Source organism: Fukomys damarensis, unplaced genomic scaffold, assembly GCF_012274545.1.
Source record: "Fukomys damarensis isolate Sample0158 unplaced genomic scaffold, DMR_v1.0_HiC HiC_scaffold_20, whole genome shotgun sequence".
NCBI lineage: Eukaryota > Metazoa > Chordata > Mammalia > Rodentia > Bathyergidae > Fukomys > Fukomys damarensis.
Window position 1 is genome coordinate 28,949,320 of NW_022900932.1, and position 9,673 is coordinate 28,958,992.

At 38.0% G+C, this 9,673-nt stretch overlaps 1 protein-coding gene across 24 annotated transcripts in view; it reads left to right on the forward strand.

Annotated features, from left to right (window-relative positions):
* Ank3 (ankyrin 3) overlaps window positions 1-8,724 on the forward strand; it is a 316,318-nt gene extending 307,594 nt beyond the window's left edge. For all 24 annotated transcript variants that reach the window (XM_010602930.3, XM_033766574.1, XM_033766575.1 and 21 more), the window contains one exon: window positions 6,452-8,724. The gene's annotated coding sequence lies outside the window, so the exon portion shown is untranslated. The remainder of the gene's footprint in view (window positions 1-6,451) is intronic.
* Window positions 8,725-9,673: the final 949 nt, after the last annotated feature.

The following is a 9,673-nucleotide window of genomic DNA, read 5'->3' on the forward strand; positions in this document are numbered from 1 at the left end:
TAAATAGATGATCTGGGAAAATCATTTGGTGAACACATTGAGAGTTTTTATAGTTTTGTTCATTGCCTTGTTTAACACAGCAAAACAGCTAAGAAGGCAGAATGCTGTCAAATTTCACTGAGTCTTAGACACTGACATCCAAGTTTTTATTTCCCATTTTAGAGCCGGTTGACTTTTTGAGCTGTCTGAACCCTGCACCCTCTTTTCTTTAATATAAAGTTAGAGCCAACCTGTTTTTTAGGGGAAACACCATGATTTTAAAGATTTGTCCACAACACATACTGATCCAGTTTACATAGTACTTTTACATTGCTGTCTTATTTAAGCCATCAAAATGAGTGTTGAGGCATTAGGCAAACTCTACTTGCACCTTTTTATAGATGAAGCTACGAAGGTTCAGAGGTGATATGATTTATCTGTTGTCACCCAGCACATGACTGGTAGAGATAGAGTCTGAACACAAGATTACTGACATTCACCCTAGACTTCTTCCTCTCACATTAAGCAATCAAAGATTTTTCATGCACTATACTCATCTATAAAATAATCATGTCAGGCACCACATAAAAATCATCATATACATTATTTCATATAATTACCAGAAAATGCTGTAGGGGCCTTTTTTTTTTTGAAGGAGGAAATAGTTTTAGAAAAACTAAAAGCTAAATGATTTACCAAAGATCCTACCACTGGGGAGCAAAAGAGTGAAATGTGGACTCATCTTAAACTGTTTGTAATTACTTATTACTCATCTTATTAAATAGTATTTGGTAATTGTTAGAGATTCAAAATCAAATTTTGAACCAAATTCATTTATATAGGCAACCTGTAGTACATTTCTTCCTACTGTAAACACTTGTGGGGTTGTGTGTATCCGTGTGTGTGTTTGTGTGTGGTGCCTTTTAAAATAAAGGTAGACTTCGTTTCTAAGGTAGCCATAATCTTCAGATTTTTAATTCAGATTCCACTAAAGGGTTGATTTTTAAGGGCATGGCAAAGATCAAAATCATGACAAAGACTTACATCAACCAGTAACAATATTCCAAACCTTGAGAAATCACTCCACCTCTCACTGAAAGCTATATAGAAACAGAGTAGCAGGAGAGCCTCGGCTTGCTTGGCTTGCCAGGGCAGTGCTTTATCTAATGCCAAAAAGTTGACTTATTTCACTCATTCTTGCAAAGAATATTTGAGCATCTGCCTGGCTCAGAGTGGAGAGGCCAGATATACAGTGGTGAAGAAAACCTCCACGCCTTTCTGAATTTCCCAGTGTAAAAGTGGAAGAAAGATGGGGCAAATGTTGTTTAAGCACCAAAAAAAAAAAAATTATGTCCAGTATCCAATGAATGAAATACGGACACATTTGGATTTGATCTAAGGAAGATCTCTCTGAAGTAAAGACCTCATAGGTGGCACTAACAGCGAAGAGAAGAGGACTGCCAAGGGTACAGCACGTGAGGGCCTTGGGCTACAGAAGACCTACCACTCTAGAGGAAATGAAAGATCTGGGTACCAGAGCCTGAGGAGATGGGAGTGAACAAAGCAGGCACAAGATGAAGTGAGACCTGTGTTGTCATTTGGAATCCCGTAGGCCAAAAGAAAGGATTAGATGTCATTCCAGGCAAGAGAATGGAAAGGAGAGGGCAGATGTGATGAACATTTTATAAGTCTATCTGTTGGAATAATTCAGTATGGGGGTAAGGGGGTGGGGGGGGACACATGAATGAATCAGGGTGGCTGACTTGTAGGTGATCATTAACACAAATAGAGAACCCAAGACCACAACAACAGACGTAGACTTAGGAGTAGGGTAGTGAGCTCAGCTTTGTAGATGCTCTGGGCAGTGCCCTCTGTGTTTGTCAGTATTTCAAACAGAAGTCTGTCTCCTACTGTGGCCATCTTTGGTACAGCAGTGAGAAGTGAAGGGGCCTGAGTAGATCAAATTGCCAAGCTGTTTACTAGTTACACGAGCTTGGCCAAGTTACTAAACTTCTGTGTCTTTATTTCCTCACCTCTATTATTATCCCAAGAGAGCAGAGACAGGGCTTGGAATTAAGTGTAATAAACAGCAATAATGCTGTATCTCAGTATAGGGATAACAGTAACATATCTCAAAGTTACTTGTGGAACTAAGTAAATTAATATATGTAAATTGCTTAATAATAGTGGCTGCCAAGCCCATAGTAAGCATTCGGTAAGTGCGAGCTGTTATTACTGGCATTGAACAAGAGGAGAACCAAGGGTAGAATCTTGCAAATCCTGGCAGACAAAGGCTGGTGGAGGACAATGGCAGCAACCAGCACTTCCGGCCTCAACAGTGGGAGAAGTTGGGATGGCAGTGACACTGAAATCCTAATACTCCTAATGTATCTCACAGTTACGCCTTCCAGGTCTCATAACAACTCCAGGAAGCTAGCGAAACAGCTATTCTCATCTCTTTTACTAGGAAATGCATGAGCCTGAGAGGTGGCAGAATTTCTGAGGCCACAGGAAATGGTGGATCTGAGTTTTAAACTCCATTTCCTGATTCTACCTTGAGGAAGTTAGAGCCATGGCCTGAAATGCTTTGTTCCAAATCCAGGACCCTGATTTCCAGGATATTTTCACAGATTTCATTTGGAGTAGATCTTTTTGCATTGTGCTTTTCTTGTTTGTTTGGTACCAGGGATAGAATTCATGACCTTGCACTTGCAAGGCAGGCGCAGTGTCACTGAGGTAAATCCCTGGCCTTCTTGTTTATTTTTCTCACTCTTTATCCAAATGCCTCACTAACCAAAAGCCTTGGCTTCAAGTTAAGAGCAAGAGTTGAGAGTCGGGTGGCTTGAGTTCCAATTCTGATCCCACCATATACTGTGTATTCTGGGGCTGCTTGTTTACTTCCGTAGTTCTATTTCTTATCTATACAATGGAGGAAATAATCATACCTCACTGTTATTAGGAGTAAAGGAGTAAATGAGTTAATTCACTTTAAAACAGTGCCTAGCACATAAGCCTTTAGTAATAAATCATGTTTTTCTTTCACTGTTAAAATATTAATCAGGTTTTTTTCAGTATTTTCTTTTTTTTTTCCTACTGACTCTTGATTTTTTTTTTTTTAAATCACAGATCACTAGAAAAGAACAAACTAAAATATTGGTTTTAACTGATGAATAAATCTACCTGAATTGGTATTACTTTTAAAAGGAAATTGTAGTTTATTATAATTACATATTATAATGATTACATAGTAACTATTACTTAGTAAAAAGGTTCTTAGTTCCATGACTCCTAAAACTAGAGAGAAACAAAGGGAAAGGAAGAGGGGTTGAGGAGGAGGAGATGAAGAAAAACTAAAGCAAAGAATTCTTGCTGTCCTCAGTAGAATAGGGGGAAGACATCAGAAAGGCTTCCCTCCTTCCGTGACAGAACCACATCTCTCAGTTGAGTGAGAAGTGGCCTGCAGAGATGGTTTAATTAGGAAAAGTAAAATCTGTACTTTCAAGGAGACAGCACTGCTGTCAAACGCGAAGCAAAGAGTTAGAACCATGATGATTAGGGAAATATACGTAATAAACTCATGAGCAAAGAGAAGGAAGTGGGAAACCAACGTATGGTCATTAATGGGCATGTAGTCTAGCTCCTCCAAGTAAGGCCTGTCTATCAGCGGTGTCAGCATTGCTGGACAGTCTTAGAAACAGTGTCCAGGCTTATCCCAACCTGCTGAATCAAAATGCACATTTGAAGATTGCCCCAGGTGTTACTTATGCCTGTTAAAGTCTGAGAAGCGTTCCTCTAGGACACATTATTGGCTCTCAAATTTAGTAGAATACCCTAAAGAGTTTAAAAAGTTATTTATGTGGCACTTCATTTCAGAAAGTTCTGGAAAAGCTCCTTTGGGAAATGGGCTGGACACTGGGACTTCTTAAATTTTCCCAGATAATTCTATTGTGCGACTGAGTTACTACTAGAAATTGTAAAACAAGGCTTTTCAGTGGAGGATAGTAGGAACTAATCAAAAACCATGTATTCAGCTAGACTACAAAGAGCTTTAGATGCCAAACTAAAAATATAGGACCATTTTTAGCCTAGGCATTAGGAGGTAAAAACTATAAGTATATCCATAGGTCTCTAAGGAATGTTAGGTCTATACCTGGGCATGCACCTCACTTGAAGCCATGATCTGTAAAGTACAGTATTTGTCTGAGAAATATCAACTGACAACCTGTTTCATTGCTGTTTTTCTGTACTTAAAATTCCTTTTAAAAAAGATAATTACCATGAAATAATATAGGAATGATTGGTTCTGAGTTGGTCTCTAATTTCAAAAGTAAACCAACTCAAAGATTCCTAAAGGCAAATATATCTACCACGTATCCATTATTTCAACCCAGAAAGAAGAGATGATTCCAAATTCCCTTCCTGAGGTGTCATCTTGATGGCTTCTGCCCTTAGTCTCAGATGGTACTTTCAGCACAGATTATACAGTGTATAACAGTATAAAAGCCTGAGGCCGATGTTCTCGTGCTTTTTACATAACACTATATGCGATATAAAGGGTTTTGTCCAATGAATGGTCTTCCTGTACTTCATGTGGTTGGGACCCACGCACTGACTGTATGACTAAAGATGAGAAAGATTTGTAAGGGTAACTCGTACTTTTAAAAAGAAAATTATCATCTAAACCATACCAAATGTAGATGGACATAATTAACAGCATTATATAATTTAAGAAGCCTATTCACTCTATCTAGAAAGATATTATTCACTTGTATTGAGGTGAGAAGAGAAAGACTTTATTTTGTGTTACAGAATTAACCTGGGAAGTTGGATTGGTTTATAGAAGAGCTGAAGAATAAACAGGAAAGTTCAGCCAGATTGCTATGATCTCACATATATGTAAATTTACTAAAAACTATCAAACTGTACTTATAATAAAGGAAGTATGGTTTATTATCTGTGTCAATTAAGATATAAAATGTAGAAAATCTATCCAGAAATTATTGCTGGAAATTCTCCTCAAGAAAACAGAACAAAAACACCGCAGTAACATTATCCTAGGACCATCTGAGAAGCCTGGTGCCTGGGAGATTAGGATTAAATGGTACAAACAGAGGTGCGAAAATCCTGATCCTCCTGCTAAGGATCCGTCCAAATGAGTCACTTTCCCTCTCTAGAACTTCTGCAAAGTTATTGGAGGAGGGGAGCCCTTGAATTCACCCAAGAAGGAATGGATACTTTGGTGTTCTTGGCTCCAAGAGTTAGTGACCTGGTGTATTGAAATCAGTGGCACTTTTAAAATGAAAAGAGAAGCCCAAACTCTAGGTGAAGAGACAGAGGAAATGCTGTTCTAAATGGTTTACATAAGGCAAGGTGTCATAAGTGACTCATCTAAAGCAAAGGAAACTTGTCAAAGTAAACAACCTTAAGGTCACTGAGAACACTGCCCCAACAGAAGCAGAATTCTCTATAAAGGTTCTCCGGAACTGCCAGCAAGTCTGTTGCTTAGATGTGACTGGACAAGGTTGTTCTTAAAATTTTTCTTGCCTTACTCAGAAATCCTGTAGGGACTATCTTGTTCTCAGGAAGACATTCAAATTTACAGGTTTTCATGCTGAACAAGAGGAAAGACTCTCTCTCTATATATATATATGAAAAATCTCTTATGGGGAAGGATTCATAGCAACAGTACCGCACATAGTATGAACACTTCTGCTGTGGAATGTTGACTTATTTTGACATATTAAAGACTGGCTATAAAGCAGTGATGCTTCACAGGAATCGTTCAGCAAGATCAGACATCCTCAGTGGAGCCTCTATGTAAAAGCTCAAATTACTTTATCCCATTATGACTGATGCAGATAAGAGAAGGAAAGGTATTCTTTGAAATAGTACAGGTACTAACTTACAAATTTTAATTTATACGTGGAAAAGCAATTTCATAGTAATGAGGCAAGGCAATTGTTCTCCATTTTTGAAAGATTATTTGGATTGTAGGGGGTAAGAGACTTGTAAATCTACAGAAATAGTGACATGTTCTGTCCTAATTCCATATTCCTGGCCCTTAATGTCCATGAAAGGCTCAGTCCTTTTACATTTTGATACTGATAGCAATCTCCCTGCCATGTCATTTTATAGGTGGTAAGACTGAACCCCAAAGGGCTTGAGCAACGTGGGTTTCAGAGACAGAACCAAACCATCTTTCCAACTCAACTTCTAAAACCACAAGCACAGGAAGTAACTCTTTGTGAAGATTACAGGCCACTGAGATAGGGTCATGGCCTTTCTAGTACACTCTAGGGCATTGTCCTCCGAGGCATTTAGCAGGCAGCCTAACCACCCTTTGGTGTAGAGCACTCATTCTCTGAGGCTTTCCTGTTAAGACAGCAGGGAAGACTTAGGCAAGTTCTCAAAAAGAGAAAAGAAAAAAAATGGGGAAAGAAAGCTAAACTCACTATTGTCTCTCTTTCCACAGGATCGCGTGTTTTTACTGCCAGTATTGAGAAATTCATGGAAGAAATATCAACAGGAAGGAAAAATTTTGTGGAGAAGGGTGTGTGTGTTTGCTGCTTCCACACATTAACGGCATGATTTTTTTATGCAAAACGAAAAAAAAAAGAAAAGAAAACCCACTCACATTTTAATTTAGCATGAGCCAATTTACAGAGCATGGAAATTCACTTTCATTTCCAGGATTGGCGCGTGTGCAATTAGCAATGCAGTGTATATACAAGAAGCCATGCTGTTAACAGTTTATCTCAAGTAATTTGGTGTCATTTTCAAAAGAAAGAGATTCCTGCCACCAGAAGGGACAGAAGGAGATGAAATGATCAAATCTCGAAGAAACACTAAAATTACTAAATTCACAACAGCTCGCCTTATTTTTCTTGGACCCAAACTGTCAGGGTATAAACACTATTTGTTTCTTTTTTAAAACATGATAGTTTTGCTGTAAATAGTAACACTGTATAAATTCTAACAGAAAAATAGAATAAATGTTGATAAGGCACTGCCTCTTAGAACACAAACAGAATATTGCAGATGCATTTAACATAATAGGGGTCTCAAGTGACTTCACCCTAGAAGAGAGAAGGGTTCTGGGTGGGGGGCTCTCCACTGACTCTTGTATATTAGCAATTATAATGTTTGTATATGCAAAACAGCTAGCTTGATTTAAAAAAAAATCTTTAAAATCTGCTGCAAATTTAAATAATTCCCAAAATGAGGAATTATGTAGTTGTGTGAAAATTTTTTCTTCAGAATATTAATATTTTGATGCATGTGTATCACCTTATTTTGATTAAATCTTTTCCAATTTTGCAAACACTACCGTATACTGCAACACAGAAGATTTTATCTGTAAACACAAAGCCCTTCATCTACTATTTGTTGCTATTGCCAATTTTTCAATGAAATGACCTAAAAATGAAAAAAAAAAGACCTATACAGTAGTTGCTTTAGGGGGGTGGGGGGGTGCTGTTAGTGCTAAAAAGGGGGTAATGCTTGCCGCTGTAGAGGTGGATGGTGCTCCTAAGAGGCCCCAGTCGGGGGTATTTAAAGTGGACTGAACAGAAACCCTTAGCTAGTAGAATGGCAGCACGCTGTAAACTTATTACTGTATTGTGTACTGGCTCTCTGATGTAGACACCTTTCCATAAGCCAATCATTTGTAACCATTCTAGCAGTGTCATATTAGGTTAATAAGGCTGCTGTGTTATAAAGGACATTTTTATTTGGGTTTTGGTGAAATTCTTTAATTTCTTGATTCTATTCACATAAAAATCAGCATTCATTGACACATAGCTCTAATGACATATGTATGAAAAACCAGACACTGGATGACCTAGTCAATTATTTAAGCATAAAATAAATTGTGTTAAACTCTTCACATATGTTCTACAGTGTCCTTGTGTTCTCTGGCAAAAGGTCATAGTCTGATCCCTCGTCACATGAATCATGAGTCACTGCCAGTCCTATTTGCCCACTGGTCACTAAAGCGATAGTCCCAAACATTCAGTCTTGCCCTGAAAACTCCCAGCTCACATATATTGTGTGCATTTTGTAAAGAAGCCAAGAATTAAAAATTATGCCCACATGTGTTTGGGCTGCGCCAAAAAGTGACACACTGGGGCCACTATAGCCAAAATGTCAAGAAGTTGTATCCTATTATTTCCAGAACCATTGAACGTGCAGTTGCTTTCAATCCATACATTTTTGTAATTGACATTCATTGTCAGTGCATATAAGTGACAAGATGTCACCTCATGACTCAATTTCTAACTTCTCTGGAAAAACAAAGTTTGCTAACAATAGACCCCATCCCCAGAAGACAGCAACATGATAGGACCAGGTTGTCCCTGCCCTTTTCAGCCAGGTGTGGTCTAGCATACCACGGTCTTGGCCTACATTTTTTACACTTTCCACTAACCTGGTAACACTAAAGTTTGCAACACATTCACTACACGATTTTAAATTCTATAGGACAGTGGCCATGGCTGTCACTTATTCCAGCCCAGAATGTGGCTTTAAACTGTAGTGGTAGCAGTAACTCATTATTGAAATAGGAGAGCTCGCTCTAACCCCTTCTCTGTTCTGATCCCATTTATTAATTCAGTTCTCATAACCACTCTGTGAGATCCCGTCTTTGAAATAGCCTCCATATAAAATTAAATGAGTGGTGAAAGCCATACAGCAATGCCATTCATATATTACCTGTTCATTAAAGATTATTGACAGTGGATTTGATAACAATGCAGAAGACTTAGACAACCTGTTTTGCACAGTGAAGCTAGATCGCATTTCCACAGTGTTCCAGATAAGTGAAACATGCCCCACTCTTACACCAGAATGGTCTTACGATGAACAAACCGACACCCACACACTGAAAGGTGAAAAAACAAACAACTTGCTCCCCAGACAAATACTTTTCTATAAAGTCAGGATCGAATACAAGTTCCCATGTAGGAGTTAGGAATTTCTGACTGTCTTTAACAGAAGAGGATTATCCTGAAGTAGATCAGTGATATATACTTGTCTAGATATCAGGTGGTTGTCTTTATATGCCTGAAAGACTAACTTTCAGGATATGCGATGAGCTATGTTTCAGATCCAGCAAAAGTTCATAACTTTACTAAGAAGTATCCACAATATGATAGGATTTTATTTGCCTATGTGTAAGTATAATTTATATGTGTATACATGGATTAAATGTGGCATATTTTATATATTCCTATTATAGTCTTTGTCTGCCTACCTAAAAGTGTATTTAAATTTTTCTTTGTTATTGCTGTAAAAAATGAACTGTGATTTGCAAATGCCTGGTATTTACTGTTTTTTCATTTTGTATTCCTACCAAATTCTTGATTTAATTCATAAGTTAGCAATATGCTATTCAGGATTATTTCATCACTTCTAAAAGGGATCTACTTCACTGAGCAGTCAGGCTTTTCTTGTAAATAAGGACTCCTGCAGATCTTGATGTTCTACCACATTCATTTGAACATCTTGGGGTTCCACAAAGATTCAAATTTTTCTGCATGGCAAATATAAACAGTTGTTTGCTTGCCTCTTATTATGAACATTAGTTCACATTTGGCTGTGCCACAGGGGTATGTGAGAAGCCCAGAAATAAATCAAAAGGAGTAACACATCCCCTGAGTATGTCCAATGTAGCCAGCAAGCCAAAGGCTGAGTCTTA